Here is a 16,247-nt window from a genome sequence, read left to right as displayed (position 1 = left end):
AACCTGCAGAAATAACCATAAAACCAAGGTGATGTCATAATAATGGCACCTGAGAACAATCTTTAAGCATCGTCTTAAATTTTCCTTGCTGGAGACACTTCGACAAAGACTAGACCTAATGGTCACAAGACCCTCTAGCCTTGTGAATCAGGAGCTAGACTTACTTGTGAAGATCGAAGAGTTCAAGACTTCAGACCCTAAATATCAGACCAGGCACCTACCATGAGGTTGGTTAGTTATAAATCTTCTCAAGTCACTGACTATTATAACAAGTTTTTATGTCTAGGATCTTTTAATTAAAACAGCAAGTATAATCTACTATAGAATCAATGTATACTGGATCATGTCAGTTTAAGGAATAAACTTGGATATGCGACACTGAACTTTTGAATACAGTGCATTCATATTTACTAAATAAAACATCCTTATATATAGTTAAAGTAAACAAAAATAAAGCCATATTCTAAAAATGGCACCGACAACCCCCCCCCCCCCCCCCCCGCGCCCTAAATCATACAAATCTTTGTGGACCAACCTTACTAAAAAAAAAATTTGCAGCTACGAAACTACTGCACTATTTATTTGAAAAATTGTTCTAGTCGTGAGTATTCTTCATTTGTCTAACCACATATTATGTTATCAACTTATTTGGAACATGTACCTAAACAAAAAATAAATACTACTACTACTACTACTACTACTAAAAACAATATAAGTAGTGATGGGTTTATCAGATTTGTCTAAAAACAATCAGAAACTCAGAATCAAAGGAAAAACATTTCCTTACTGATCAAAATAAATATCTACCCGAAAATATAATCTACAATTCAAGAAACCTCCAATCTCACGCAACTGAAGGTAATCTCAACTGTAAGACAATATCAAACACAAGACAATCCCGAACATTAAACAGATAAGCTTTTTAGCTTCTGTTTCATTCATCATCATTAAATAAGAAATAATAACTTGTTTGTTAACCAAATGGCATAAATTATTCTACAATTTATACAATCCTAAAGTAGATGTATCTGAATTGTTTTTCTTTGTTTATGACTATATATACTTTGTATTATAAATCAAGCAGTAAGTTTAAACATAAGTATGTATGTGTATCCTAAACTGTTTTAAGGGTATTGTAAAAACTCAGTGTAAAAATTGCTGAATCTAGTTATCTTTTGTAATGTATGTGCTGGCCTAATTATTACTTTCTTTCAAATCTTTACCTCAGTGTAAACCGGATCAAGGGATAAACTTGGAAACGTGGTACAAAACTTTTACCTATGTCACTGCATTTCAAAACAGTAAATACCTACATTAAATGCTAATCAGTTAAGTTCTTGACTCGTATTCTTCCTAAAGTTGTCACATTAATTTATATTAATCACAGTGAGTTGCTTTGTAATTTACCTGTGGATTTGAGACTATTTTGCATTAATTTAACTAGAACTAAATTTCACCAGAGTGTATACATATATATTTATTTTAGAATATTCACAAATATTTTTCAAAGTTAACATTTCTCTTAGGAGCATTCCATCAGCTACAGAACATAATCCAATAAACAATATTCGTAAAAGATAAAATTTTTCTCAAGTCTTGTTCAATGCCAAATTGTTACAAGGAGTTTAACCCATTTCTTCAGAAGTTTCGAGTTGATTCCAAATAATCTAAATACTATAATAATGTACTAAGTTTTTTCTGTTATACCAAATTGAATGTATAATGAAGAAATTTATTATATTCAAAATTAACATAATCAAAGTGGCTAAAACTCTATGTTATTAATAGCTTGGCATTTTAATAAAATAAAATCTGTACCTTGGTTAATGTCACAAGAGCTGCAACAAAAACTTCATTATAACATGTAGCAAATGTCATGTATTATACTCTCCAGGTGGGCAGAAAAAATACATCATCAATAGTTCTGCTTAAAAATACTTCACGTAGTTGCTAAATTTAGAAACATATGGTGCGATTTACTCCCAACAGAATCACCTGTTTTCACAGTTCAAATCAATTAATAAATGGTGAATGAGTTTTAAGACTATCATTGCATGCATTGTAATTAAACCCTTTCCAAAAACCAAATAAAATTAAAAAGAAAAATGTTATGCTTTTATTTTTATCACATAAAGATTGTGATGATACAAAGTTCTTCCATTTTGCACCACACTTCAACCAATTCAAGTGGCATTAAAAATTTTTTTTTAATCAAAGAAAGTCTTTTATCTCTCTAGTCTTTCAAAGACCATTCTGAGCAGAATCATCAATCTGAAAGAGAGTTTGAGAAAAATTATATGCTTACCTTTCATATATACTTAATCAATATTCCTTACAAATCTACCATTAGTATCTTCGCAAGTAAATTAAAAATGAAGTATGGTTTTCTATGATCATGCACCTGTTCAGTTTGAAAAGTGCATGTATGCTCTTCACAGAAAAACCACTTTATGTATGGTATAGAAATATGAGGAATCCATTGAAACAATTAAATTGCTTTGTAGAATTGCTTCATAGAATTCTCCTGCAGGATGTGATTTTTGCTTAAGCATCAGTCGAAAGGAGCAGTATATCTCACTGTCTCATCTGGAAAAAAAAATGCAGTGTGGTAGGCCTGCAGTAACGTTATGACTGAGAGAGGTATAGGAAGGGCAACAGTATCTACCCAGTACCAAGATGCTAAACAGGAGGAAATAAAGAAACAAAAAAAAAAACTACCTGAGGATTTCTTCCAACTAAATAAATAAAATTAGCAGTGCAAATACAAAACTTATTTTAATACTCTTCAACATAAAGGTATTTACACAAATTTGTAATAAAACTGACCCTGACTTTTCCATGGAAAATGTAAATTTTCTATTTAAAAAAAAAAAAAACATTTTGCAATTTTCAGAATTAAATGAGGGGAAAAAATCCAGTTTTCACTATTTCCTTAGCTGGCCTAGTTCTCTCTATAATTTTTACAGTATCTTTTTATAGTAGCTATAAGAGATTTGTAAAAAAAAAATCTTCCACAATTTGGGTGTTAAGGGATAAATAGCTACTAGAAATTCCAGCTGCTTGAAGCGTAATATGTGCGCCTGATATTGTGCGTTAGACTGATATTGCTCCGAGTCCCTCGCCATAGGCGACACTCCTCAGTCCCACAATAAGGACTGAAAGGGGTGGGGTGGCACTGCAAGGCAGTCGGATTTAGTTTTCCTTGCTGTCGCTGTGTTAGCTCGGGATATATGAATGGATGTTCATTTATAAATGGCGAAAACAAACGCATGTTTTGTAAAAGGTAATGCTCGTGGTAAATTGCATTTGTCTGTGCGAAGAAAATGGAATAGAGGTAAAAATCTAGCAAATTGGAGAGAGAAAAGTAAGTAAGTACACAAATTATTTATAGTATTCATGGGTCGTTTTCAGTGTATTGCTTCAGGCAGTGTTATTAATAAAAACCATGTGTTTTTTACCTTGATTTAAGGTTAAAGGAAAGAACAAAGACTGAAGAAAGTACGCCAATTGCAGAAACTACATCTGAGAATGCTAAAAGCAAGAAGAAATTACGTTATGAATAGTTTATATTGTGTATTTTATTTTGTAATAAAGGAAAAACCTTTTTACTTCAGTAACTACTATTCATGAAATATACATGTGTTATATATGTGATACATTATATATAAAATACATTTTAGTGTTAAATGGGATCCAAACAAGAGATACTTTATATGCTACGTAATGAAACAACATGATAGCTTTGAAAACTTGTAATATTTTTATGTATATTATCAATTTGTATGTAACCGCAAGGTAATCTATTGTACCTTATGTATTTTGTTTACAAATCAGCTTTACAGTTTTGTGTAATTATTCGTATTTTGTGCTGTGCTTATAAGTGTTGGAACTGCAAAATCTGTAAAACTTATCCCCCAATAAATGCCTTGCAAAGTAATATCCCACGGTATATTTAGTTCATTTAATTTTTATACAACTATTATTATTTGATTGAAAATAAGATGTATGCCAAGTAACCTAAAAGCAACTAAAAATTATTAATTGTGTATCCACAATCCAGTTAAATATTTGTAAATAAACGGTACTATAAAATATATATGTGCAAAGAATACTCTAAGAATAATGTAAATGAGGTGGACGCGAATTCAATGACAAGAGAAATGCAGAGTAACCCGACAAGACATGTGTTATCAAATACCAGACCTTCCTCTACACCCCTTCCACACATTCGTCAAAAAGTCGCAGATAACAGCCGGAACCCGACCACTCATATGGCGAGGATTATCTACAGCACGCGGGTCTTGCTGAAGGGATGGAATAAAAGTGTCCTATCTCCAAACAGTGAAGTGGCAAATTATCGGCTCAAACATGAATGTGCAGTGACTTACGCATGTGCAAGTAATTCGCAATTGTATGCAGATAATTATTTCCAAAAATCATATACTATAAAAGAATGTTACATGTAAATCGTTCAGTTTTTACTTTTTTGTTATTCCGATTACTTTATTTTCTGCAAGTTGTCAAATTTGTGCTAATATAAACCTTTTTACTAATTAATTTTGCTTATTAATAACAACATTAACCACATTCTGACAACTCGGATCAGTCATCATACCTTTCCTCAATGATGTGTAAAAATCTCATTCATCTGCATTAACTGGTTTGACCTCTACTTGCCGTCGCATTGACCACTAAAACAGCTCTAAATGAAGCCCTTTATCGCCCTCTTAAGGCTGACTCCCTGACTTTCACTGACCAATTTCAAGTTCCCTGACTGTCCAGAATGCAGACACCCTGAACATATGTCCAATTTTTCCAAAAAAAAACATTCCAAGCAATAATTACAATCACTAATTTATTTGAAATGCCGTATTGGCAATATAAGGAATTAATTCCTGACAAATTCTAGTTTTCCATACAAATAATTCACTTGTTTAGTCATATTAAGTATATAATTTATTAAAAACAATAGAATACAAATAAAAAACTACCAAAGTTTTGTACCCTAAATGATGTACCTGCACTAAAAAAACAATCTTTTGAAAATAATTCTTTATGGAAAAGTATAAAAAGTTTAGATGTCTTATTGCTGCTATATTTCCACAGGTGGTATTTTCAAGTGAAAAGGTAGCAAAAAAAAAAGTAATAATGTGATATGTTGCAGGTAGAACTTTATCTGTCTGTAATCAGTTTTTATGGCTTCAGATATGCAGATATGCAGGTTGCTAAATAACCAATGGCAGCTTTAAATTTGTTTGTAAAAAATATTAAAATATTTTCATCAACCTTGATTATTGCTGGAAATTTATTTTCTATAAGTAGAGACCTGTATAATTCGCGGATTCATTTCGCAATGGATAGAGTCCAAATACTTTTGACATAATTTTGCTTCTGTGATTGGGCCACAGTTTATCTGAAGGACTCTGGGCCAATGAAAAATATTTAACAGAAGAGTTAGCGAATCACGATTATTCCAGTCAACAGGTGTTACGAGTCGGTAACCAATCAGCAGATGTAATATGCACGAGTGCATAGAGGATCATGGAGTCTATCCTTTAGGGATTTTAAATCGTGAATTTTACAGGTCGCTATCTATAAGGAATCAATTATTAATCCACATGACAGCTAACAAATAAAAGGCACCACACAAATTATCAGCTGCACAGTTCTCCAAACTGATGTCTGAGAGAGTTTGATGACGTCGCTTCAGCGATGATGACTCACACACACCAAGCTCGTTAGAGATGGTGATGGGTGGTGCAATGAGAATGGAGATTCCATGGGATGAATAAAAGGGAGTGACTCAAAAAACCCACTGGCTCATTGCAAAGTCTGCCAAATTTACCACTTAAATAAAATAAATCAGATTTACACCATTTTCAAGCATGTAGGACTAAGCACTAGAGCCCTATATGAAAAAAATAAATTGTTTCACAGTCTTGATTGTGGCAGACTGTAGCACAACATTGACTTATTTCCTTGACCAATCTAGGGTTTTACAAGAAAATGCCCTCATTTTCACTAACCAATTTGATCTTCCCTCACTTTCCAGAATATGGACACCATGTTTTAGCTCCGCTGGGAAATCGAAACCAGACTGCACTGGTTGGGGGAGAGCGAAATGACCACTTGCATGTCCTCATGTGATTGAGCGAGGTAGCCCGATGGACTCCAGTTTCAAAGGATCCGTGTTAGACTCCTGGTGGGACTTTCCTGATCTTGAATTCCCCAAGAATCCCGAACCCACTCCAAGCAAATGCAGACATTTATTTATTGTAAATATAAGTGAGGTAATGTTATACTTCTTTGGCACATAATGAAAAAAAATAATGAGAATGGATTTTTAAGATGCGCATGCAGCATGCAACAGGATGAAAATGGGCTACTTATAATTAATATATATATGTACACACACACACATGTGCTTTTAAATCATATACTTTAGTGACTGATAGTGATTACTGGTCCATACACCTAATTAAAAACATTATTTATTTATTTATTTTGAATATTAGTGATAGAAATTGTGTTTATAAACTTTTTGGAGTGTATTTATATAAGTCAGGTTATGTTCTCATAGTAGTACAAGCACCGATTTATTTTATTATTTTTTATTTTATTTGTAACATGCCTATCTACAGTTAAGGCTAGTTAACTTTATAGGCACAACACAATAGATAAAACATAAAACTGAAAGGACTAACAAAAATGAACCAGATACTCTCAGAGGTTGACACTACATACAGGCAGGCACTGCCCTCAAGGCAACTGAATTTAACTTTCATCCACACTGTATAGCTACACAATACTGCCAGTCCAAAAAAGAAAACTTATCTAGTGAAATTTTTGATCAAACTTTGAAACACACAGTACTGATCGTGTTAATGAGAAAGGTGATAGAAATTTGACTGTGCTTCAATTAATACAAACTTGTTAGTATAACTTAATGATTAATTAATGATAACAAAAATCAAATACTGATTATTAATAACAAATTAATTTATGATAAAAAAAACTATTCAGTTTTAAGACATCAAGGTTTAAATATTGCATGCAAAATTACTGATAGGCTGCTGTTTTGTAGTTTGTACTAGGATACTGTCAATTTCCCTATGTTATTCGTTTTCAAGACACCTTTCTTATTACCTGAGATATCCCTGTTTTTCAAATTTTTCCTGTCTGCAGCAACCCTGTTTATGTTACGTATGTTAGCATCTCTGTAGTCACCTCTCTGTCAATGTAACGTTTAACAAAATATATCTCAATGCAGATATATAGCCTACGGACATAGTGCCTTCTGCCTTCAATAGTTTATTGCAAACCAAGTCAATGGCAGTGGTGGATGCGAGGAAGATGGTATTAATAAACCCCCTCCCCCCATCCAAAAAGTTAGGAAAAAAATTGATAAAATATCAGTGAAGACTATATGTTACTATAGCAACCTGCAAATACAAAATATGTAAAAAGCCGAATTGCCTATGGCTATTTCTGCAGGTCTACATGCCAGTGTGTTAAGTGTCAATAATATTTTAATGCCAATATTTTATACGCACAAGTTCTAATTTTTTTTAAATACACCGCTAAACCAAACTAACATTATTCGCCACTAGTCAATGGCAATCATTTTGATTATAGTTTTCGCCACTAGTCAATGGCATTTATTTTGATTATAGTTTTGCTACTAAGAATTAATAAATTAACTATTAATCAAGAGTAATCTTATTTGTAATATAGTTTTTATTGTTAGTACCTACCATCCAAGTACATAGTACTACATAAAAATATTAGTACAGCATCTGTCACAAATTCACATTCATTACAAGGAAACATTGTGTGTACATACAAACTTACGTGTTAAATAAGCAACTCACATTCAAACCAAAACTCAGGCTTACTGGGAGACTGGCAAACTATTCCTTATCAAGTCAAGTAGGTCTACATCACAGTTGTTTTAATTCAAAGGATTTTCAAGTCTCCTACTTGGTTCAGAACAAGGACAGATTACCTTTTTTTGGTATGCCACAGTTTAGACTATTGCTTCAAATGATACTGACTGGGACTCAAATATTTGTTGCTTTCAGTACTAAACCTAGCAGAATTCATGTGGTGTGTGAATAAACAGCATAAACCAAAGTTTATACAACTGCCATGTGATGACCAGTTAAATACTATAGATATTTCACACCATCTTCAAAAATGGTAATATTCTGACAAGGAGGTCTAGTGGGAAGCAGGCTTTGGTTCAGTTGTTGATACGAGTGTCATTTAAAGAAAGAAACAGGCATGGAGACAGTATGGGAACTGCACTTAGGGGAGTGACGCTCACCTACTTCCTTCCAATGCTACAGATCAAAAACACACTGCTGTGAAAAGGAATGCAACTTGCACACAACGCAAACGGAACGACCTGCAGACTTGTGAGATCTTAAGGCAACCCACACAACCTCCAACTCGCACACATTTCCTCGCCTGAGACGAAGGTAATTGTGTATTTTAGTGACTCCTTCGAAAGAAGGCTAATTAACAACTACAATAATTTTTTCCTGCATCTACATTTATAAGTGATTATCTCTGTAGCATATTGTGATATCAAGCTTTTTTTTTACATGCAAATGTTTATATTTTAAAAGTGTTTCTTTTCAAAGGTACATATCCTCCATATTTACAAATCATACATGGTGCACCATTATATTCTTACTGATTTTTATTGTTCTTATTGATTCCATTTTTTGTTGGTTTGCACTAACTTTTCAACAGTATTTATTTTAATTTTATTTAATTACAGTTTTTGACAGGACTTATTTTACTACCTAATTCACTGATTTAAGAATAGTGAATTTTTATAAAAGTCGAGTCTTGTGCTCATGTTTATTGTGTATCCCTTTACTATTTGCTGCGATTTATCTGAAAATGCTACGTGATTCCAGACCTAGGAAATCACTGGTTAGAACCGGTTAGCCAAATTGAAAATATGGTAAACACATTTTTCATTGTTGAAAATCTTGAGGAAAAAAAAAGAGTATTTTAAATTTTGGTTTGTTCTGAAAAAACTCCCTAGTTGTGAAGGGCTGTGAAAATGAGGAAAATTGTATGTTTGCTTAAATATATCATAATTCATAATTCTGCGGTATCTATACTGCTTCCCAGACTGCAAGTGGAGTCAGGGCCGGCGCGTCCATATAGGCGAACTAGGCAACTGCCTAGGGCGCCAAGTAGCTGGGGGCGGCGCAGCACGACACATAACAGCTGATATAATATGTTTAACAATTATTGAAACTAGATGAAAATTGATTTTTGTAACAGTATGGAATGTTTATATTGATATAAGTAATTATTTAATGTCCACGGTGACCTGTTTATGATTTGTAATAAGTAAAAAAAAAAAAAAAAAAAAAAACACAAGCCTACTTACATTTGATTGTTGACAGAATATTAGGCTAACGTGATGTATTTTTTTGAGGCATGGTCATTTTTTTGGGGGTGTCCGGCCGGGGGGGGGGGGGGGGGGCAATAAAGGTTTTTCGCCTAGGGCGCCAATTTACCGTGCACCGGCCCTGAGTGGAGTAAATAATCGCTGCGGCCATTCCTGTCTACCTGCAACCGCTTCAACACTGCCTTTGGTGCGTTTTCAGGTTCTTTTTCATTCTTATGTTAAGGAATTTTAAGGACTTTTAAACTTCAATTTTCTCAATTCTAATGAAGAGTACTCCACAATTTCCTTGGTCTTCACTTCCTTTCCCACTAAAAAGTTTATTAGAATTCAATCAGAATTTCAGAAAATGCTTCAGTAAGATAATCCAACAAAATAAAAAAATGCTTAATAATAAATTTTATTAAGTCCCCCACCCCCCTTAAATGTTTTAAAGCCCTCAAATGCCACAATTACAAAATATACCTTACTTAATCAAATTATGCTTTATGATAGTGTATGCCATGTTGTTTCTTACTGACTTTACCATTTAATTTCTCAGAGCAAAGTATTAATTTCAAAATATTGAGTAAACGACTGAAGACAGTATAAAATTAAGAATTTTTTTTTTGGTATATTTAATTTGCATTTTGATTGGAAATCACCGTTCTATACAGTAAATAGGCCTAACTAATTTATATAATTAATGGAAATAGACAGCACAGTGTATTCATTGCCCTTGCTTTGAAAGTATTTCAGATAAAAGTGACTGATTTGTACCTAATTATAAACACAAATAGTAAGCCACTCAATTGTAGCTCATACAGAATTACTTTTAATGTCACTAACTGCTATACTTTAGAGTAAAGTACATTACTAAAATCTGTTAAGTATATTCAGTTAGATAGCACTTAGTTGCTTTTTCATTAAGTACTTAAATCACATATTTTAAATTAATTTTTTTTTTTTTTTGCTAAAAATGGAAGAACAGAGATTCAATAAAGGCAAAACTATACCATAATATTTTTTAATGTATGTAGATCTACAGCAACATTTCTAAACACTACAGTAAAGCCACTAAATAACAGAACTGAAGGGACTTAATTAATGTGTTTTTGTTATAAAGGAGTTCTTTATAAAGTCAGAATTCATGGATGCATGTGTTGAATATGACTCATGGACACATTTGTTGAATATGACTGTCACAAAAATTGCCATGCATTTTATACAAAAATTAACTAAACTTTGAAATAAAATAAATTATAGAAGTTTTATTATCCATATTAGAGACATGTCAAGTTCTCAACTGTCATTAAATTGTGTCAATTAGCACAAAATAGGCATTGATATGATTGATATACTTGATTCAAGAAATGTGTCACTTCTAATCATGTATTCTTCTTGTTCATTTTCCAATTTCCCGCAATCTTCAGCATTTGAAACATAGTTTTGCAGTGTTCCATGTTTGATTTTTCTTTGAGAATGTTGAAATATTTTTAAGACTATTTTTAATTCATATTGTTTCATTATATTTTTTAAAGTTGTTTGTTCATTTAACATAATTAATAAAATAGTCATAAAATCTGACAATTTGAAAGAAAAATAATGTTAATTGATATTTCTGTCCTTTTGTTATAAAAGAGTTTACAATATAGAGGGGAAAAAAAAAGTTTGTTATATAGAGGCGAAAGTTCCTTATGTTGGGTACAGTTCTGACATGGACTTAGCAAAGTTTTTATAAGGTTTTTGGTAAACAAGTAGTTCACTATATAAGGGTTTTACTGTATATCACAAAGAAAGGGTACACCTATCAAATTTGTTGGGCCCATTCTACAATGACATAATAAATGGAAATTAATCACGTAAACAAAGATGCATCTCATGGAATAGAGTATCTACAATGGCACACCTGCAGACACAAACCAGCTCGGGTAAACTCGGCAATGCTCAGCTCTTCTAGTGACGTTACTCCGTGCGACCAATAGAAGCAGAGTATTTAGCAGTGTTGATAGCCATGCTTGTGCACAATTTAAATAGGTGAAAAATTGTTTCAAGTAAAAGGATATCTAGTGTTCCACCATTACCTTGTGATCTATTTTATTTAATATGTAAAATATGATAATTTTTGTTCTCAAATTTTAAATTTTTTAAAAATTAAATCAATTTTTTATAACCGTGCATTTAAATGACATTGGTAGCTGTTTTATTATGGTTTCGTGCATTGTAGAAGCAACAGACTGATAATGAAATAATATGCGGGTCCGGATTTGTTTCCATTTTTACGTTTAGGTCACATTGTAGAACGGGACTTATTGTAACTATGCGTCAATACATAATATGTGAGGTAATATTTATTTCAATAGTGACGGAATAAACTACGCGCGTTATCGTAATTGCAGATCTTGTGGCGCCAAAATATATCAATCCACCAAGTAATGAACAACCCGTGTAATGTAAACGTAAAATTTCCTTAAATATTAACAACAACCAAATAAAGAGAAACATTTTAATTAGTTTTAATGGTTTAAAAGTGACACACACATAACCTAAAAGTAAAAGCACTGTTACTTACGTTTACTTCACTAAAAATACGTTGCAAAAAATGACAAACAAAAACCAAATAAAGTACAATCAAACTTTAACCTTTTTCAATTACGAGGATTAATTATTTCAAGAAATCAATTGTTCAACAAAACACATAGCAATCATATCGCCATGATAACCGGTATAACAAAAGTAAACGACAAGCTTGGATACAGTTATACAAACAAACGACTACCCAAAAACACATTCCCTTTTAAAATGTTTGCAAATAAAAGCACTAAAGGGCATATTTTTTTACTCTTGGCTTCTCAGGGACCGTATTCTTGACGATATCGGAAAACATCCTCTAAGGGAATGATTCGATAAATTAATTCCGGTAGGGAGTTCAAATGCCTTGCCATTACCCATAGTTGGGGTAAAAAATCCGCGACGAGCCTAGTTATGTTACTGGTGCTGGATTGCTAAAATTGTCCGGAAAGGCACCAGTCAAGCTCGAAGTCTAAGCTAATGCTTGTTTCGTGGATCGATGGCATCTGCGTATCACCAGACTCAAAGGCTAAGAATATATAACTAAATGTAACTGCACAGTCCTTCGCCAGTATACTGTGCTGATTTTTGAGGATAGCAAATTAAAACTAAAAAATTAATGTAGAAGGTTTTCGGGACAAATTGTTTCATTGACACCTAATTTGCACTACACAGACATACCTAGCATGTGTCAACAAGTGGAGTAATTTTCTTTAAGAAATAGTACATATTATGCTAATCGCTGGTCCTAATGCCAATCTTAAAAGGTGGTTTTGATTGAAGGTAGCCAATGCTGTAAGTTCAACAAGTACAACAAATCTGGCTCGGCTGTCACAGCCACGAATAGGGCTCTTCTTAAGTCAATCATTCCAGTAAGTTATTGCTAACCTCGTAACATGATCATGTTATGGGGTGAAATTAATAACAGTCAGATTGGGCCCTGCACTGCAAAAGGACCCCTGGACATTTGGGAAATACTAAATAAATAGTTTGGGTGTGATGAATTAGAATTAACAGAAATAAGTCATCAGTATGCAAAGTTAAAGACTCCCCATGGAACATAGTTTCTTCTTTGGACCGTGGTTTGACGAAGACTGCCGAAATGTAATGACACAATAGCTGAAACAGTATCACCTCGCTCTAAAAAGCACATAGAAAATCATTGTGTTGAGATAAAATTAAATCATACACTTGCCTTAATAAAAACACATACCCAATTCAATTTATGTAAATGCTTTAGCCCCTTTTGCAATTGCTTTAAAAAATATGACAACCTCCGTCGGTGCTCATTTGGCTCGAATTGACCATTATGACCTATTGTCGTTCCATTGCCACTCCCTCCCGTCCTCAAATGTGTGCAGTGTAAAGTTGACGTCGTCTGGCCGACGACCACCCCAGAGCCCGACCTGCACCCGCCAGTATACGCTCCCGCTAACGGAACACACCCCTGGCCATGGCCCACCCGAGTCAGGCGAGCCGAACAGCAATTAAAGGCAAAACCGCGGAAACCTGAGTAGACAAGAGAAGAACCGTACCCATTCCTCCTGAAACATTAAATTAGGATTTTAGCGACAATAAAATCTCTTCCAGACACACCCGTTTGGAGTCTAGCGTAATGAGGTCACGCCTGGCGCGAGAGAGGCCGAGCCTCCCTCGGACGAACATGCCAGTTCGGCAGTTCAGCGCAGCTCATGGACCGGGGCGGACCTACGTCCCACGGAGAGGCAACATCCTTTGTCTACATTGAAAGTAACGTCCGGTAAATATAGCCACTAATTAACCAAACCCCTTTTATTACTTAACCTCTCCGTGAGTACCCGGTCCCTTTTTTCGGTCCAGGACCTAATCCGGCCGCATCAACTTAAGGACACCCCGCACCACACTTGGTCAGCGGGGCTGCTCTTCAGCATACGGCACGGGCCGTCTCCCGCAACGTACAGAACTTTATTTAAGGTCACGCGCACGGCGCTGACCACAAACCCACAAGGGAACTTGGACAAACTTAATTGCGGTGCGTGTTTCACCACAGTGGGCACAACACCCGCGCCGAGACATTTGCATACGGGATTGGCCGTCTCCAATCGCCCGCCCCCTTAATTCAGTGTATTTTTGTATCCCGTATTTTGTACTGCTAACTTACGTTACCCGAGTAACGAGTGCCACGTAACTTGTGCGCGCCCCCTTAATTTAGTGTATTTTTGTATCCCGTGTTTTGTATTGCTAACTTACGTTACCCGAGTAACGAGTGCCACGTAACTTGTGCGCACCCCCTTAATTCAGTGTATTTTTGTATCCCGTATTTTGTATTGCTAACTTACGTTACCCGAGTAACGAGTGCCACGTAACCTGTACGCGCCCCCTTAATTCAGTGTATTTTGTGTCCCGCCTTTGTGTTACGAAATTACGTTACCTGCGTACCCAGTGAGACGTCTGAGACATAACAGCATCCGAGGCCACGTAACGCGGAACACAAACAATACGGCGCCACGGAATAACAAGTAAAAACCCCCCGGGGACCTCTGTAGAGTGTTGTATTGTGTACGACTCGCTCCTCTGAATAAAAGGTATGACACCACCACCTCAACTCCACGTCTCTTATTTAAAATCATCTCACGCAACACCGCCGCCGGCCCTAGTGGGCCACGCAGGGGCACATACATCCACGACCCCAAATTCACGACTAGAAACGAGCTAGTCTGGCGCCCACCCGGACAACACAGATCAAGAACCGCCTTTTCCCACTAGGAGCCACACCGGGACTCGAGCCCGAGACCCCGGACGACGGCATTGTGTGGTGTGCAATGAATGGCCCGCACCACCAACCTATCAATAGATTCCTGCGTGTCAATCGTTTCAAATTTGTGTATTCATCCACCGAGTTTTAACATAAAAAATAATTGTTAACTATTTATTTACTCATTTTTAAAGAACTCTAATATGTTGACCCCACTCCCGCTGCCTGTCTCAGTTTTTTAAGTACTTATTTATTTGAAAAGTGATCTCAGGGGTAATAACGGGGGTTCGGCCTCGTGGCTGCATGCAGGAGCGCGTCGCGGTTCGAAATTTATCCGGGCTGTTCAGGCCACCCAGGACGCCTTATAAATAAATAGTAAACTGATTGACACGACACTGCACTTTATTAAGAACCGTGACGCCACTCCCGCTGCCTGTTTTAGTTTTTTAATTAAATATTAACGTTGTAAAAGATCTCAGGGGTTTTAACGGGGGTTCGGCCTCGTGGCTGCAGGCAGGAGTGCGCCGTGACTCGGAACTTCCCTAGGCTGTTCAGGCCACCCAGGACGCCTTGTAAATGACTAGTAAACGGATTACGAAACACTGCACTTTATTCAGCATTGATATATTGATTGGTCCCGGTACTGGCCGCGTCCGTTGTCGGACCGCTGTGACACGCGTATCTAGGAATGCGAACGGTGCATGGGGCCAGGATAGGTTGCAAACTTATATCAACGGGCTGAACCGGTGGACACTTGTCTCTATGTGAGATTCAACAGAAAGTTACGGAATTGATTTTGCAACGACCTTTGCAGACGTGTTAACATATAGAGGAAAACCCGTGTTCAGGGTGGTATGCAGTCTAGCCTGCGACGGGATATTAATGACTTTGAATTTACGTAATAACGCCAGTGGGCGACGTACATGCTAAGTCCCTTGAATTGGAAAGCTAGTCACTTAAAATACACGTTACACTTTGCACTATCAAAATGGAGAAAGTTAAGAGACGAAAGTTAGTCAGTATTATTCTCAACACTTATTACGGAGGATCTACGACGATGACGATTAATTGGCTAATGAGCCGAAAATTGCGTACTACTACTACTACGCGGTCCTTAAACTGGACATGGAATTACGTATGAAAATAAAGTTCCCTGATGGGAAGAATTTAATAAATTAAGAGTCGCACGAAATATCGTGCGACTGGGTTGGGGTCAGCGCCGAGCTGATTAAAAGATTTACAAAACTTACACTATTGCTGAAATGTTGAAGAGATGCTAAAGTTGATGGCCCGATGTTCGCGGAGCGCCCGACCCCTGCGAGCTCCCAACGGTAACTGAGCGCGAGACCGCCCTGCGGCCTCGCGCCTAACCACGTGGAACGCGGGAAAACCGACCCGGCCAGTTTTGAACTTAAAGACGAGTTACACAATATATGCTTATAAAACAATTAGACATAATTTCCCTTACATGAATCCTCTTTTAAATTGTTATTAATTTAGTTGTTTTAATTTGACAGAATAATTATCTAATGA

At 35.7% G+C, this 16,247-nt stretch overlaps 1 protein-coding gene across 5 annotated transcripts in view; it reads right to left on the bottom strand.

Annotated features, from left to right (window-relative positions):
- LOC134528261 (protein suppressor of forked) overlaps positions 1-16,247 on the bottom strand; it is a 38,390-nt gene that overhangs the window by 10,645 nt on the left and 11,498 nt on the right. The window contains exons 1-2 of one of the 5 annotated variants that reach the window (XM_063361717.1): positions 11,982-12,168; positions 2,306-2,586 (exon numbers count right to left, since the gene is read on the bottom strand). The exons of 1 other annotated variant lie outside the window; for it this stretch is intronic. The gene's annotated coding sequence lies outside the window, so the exon portion shown is untranslated. Of the gene's footprint in view, positions 1-2,305; positions 2,587-11,981; positions 12,169-16,247 lie in introns of those variants that run through there. 3 more of the 5 variants (XM_063361721.1, XM_063361718.1, XM_063361723.1) reach the window with 3 other exon arrangements.

This window comes from Bacillus rossius, chromosome 1 (genome assembly GCF_032445375.1).
Source record: "Bacillus rossius redtenbacheri isolate Brsri chromosome 1, Brsri_v3, whole genome shotgun sequence".
NCBI classification, from domain to species: Eukaryota; Metazoa; Arthropoda; class Insecta; order Phasmatodea; family Bacillidae; genus Bacillus; species Bacillus rossius.
The sequence above is the reverse complement of the archived record's forward strand: the minus strand, read 5'-3'. Positions and strand labels throughout refer to the sequence as shown.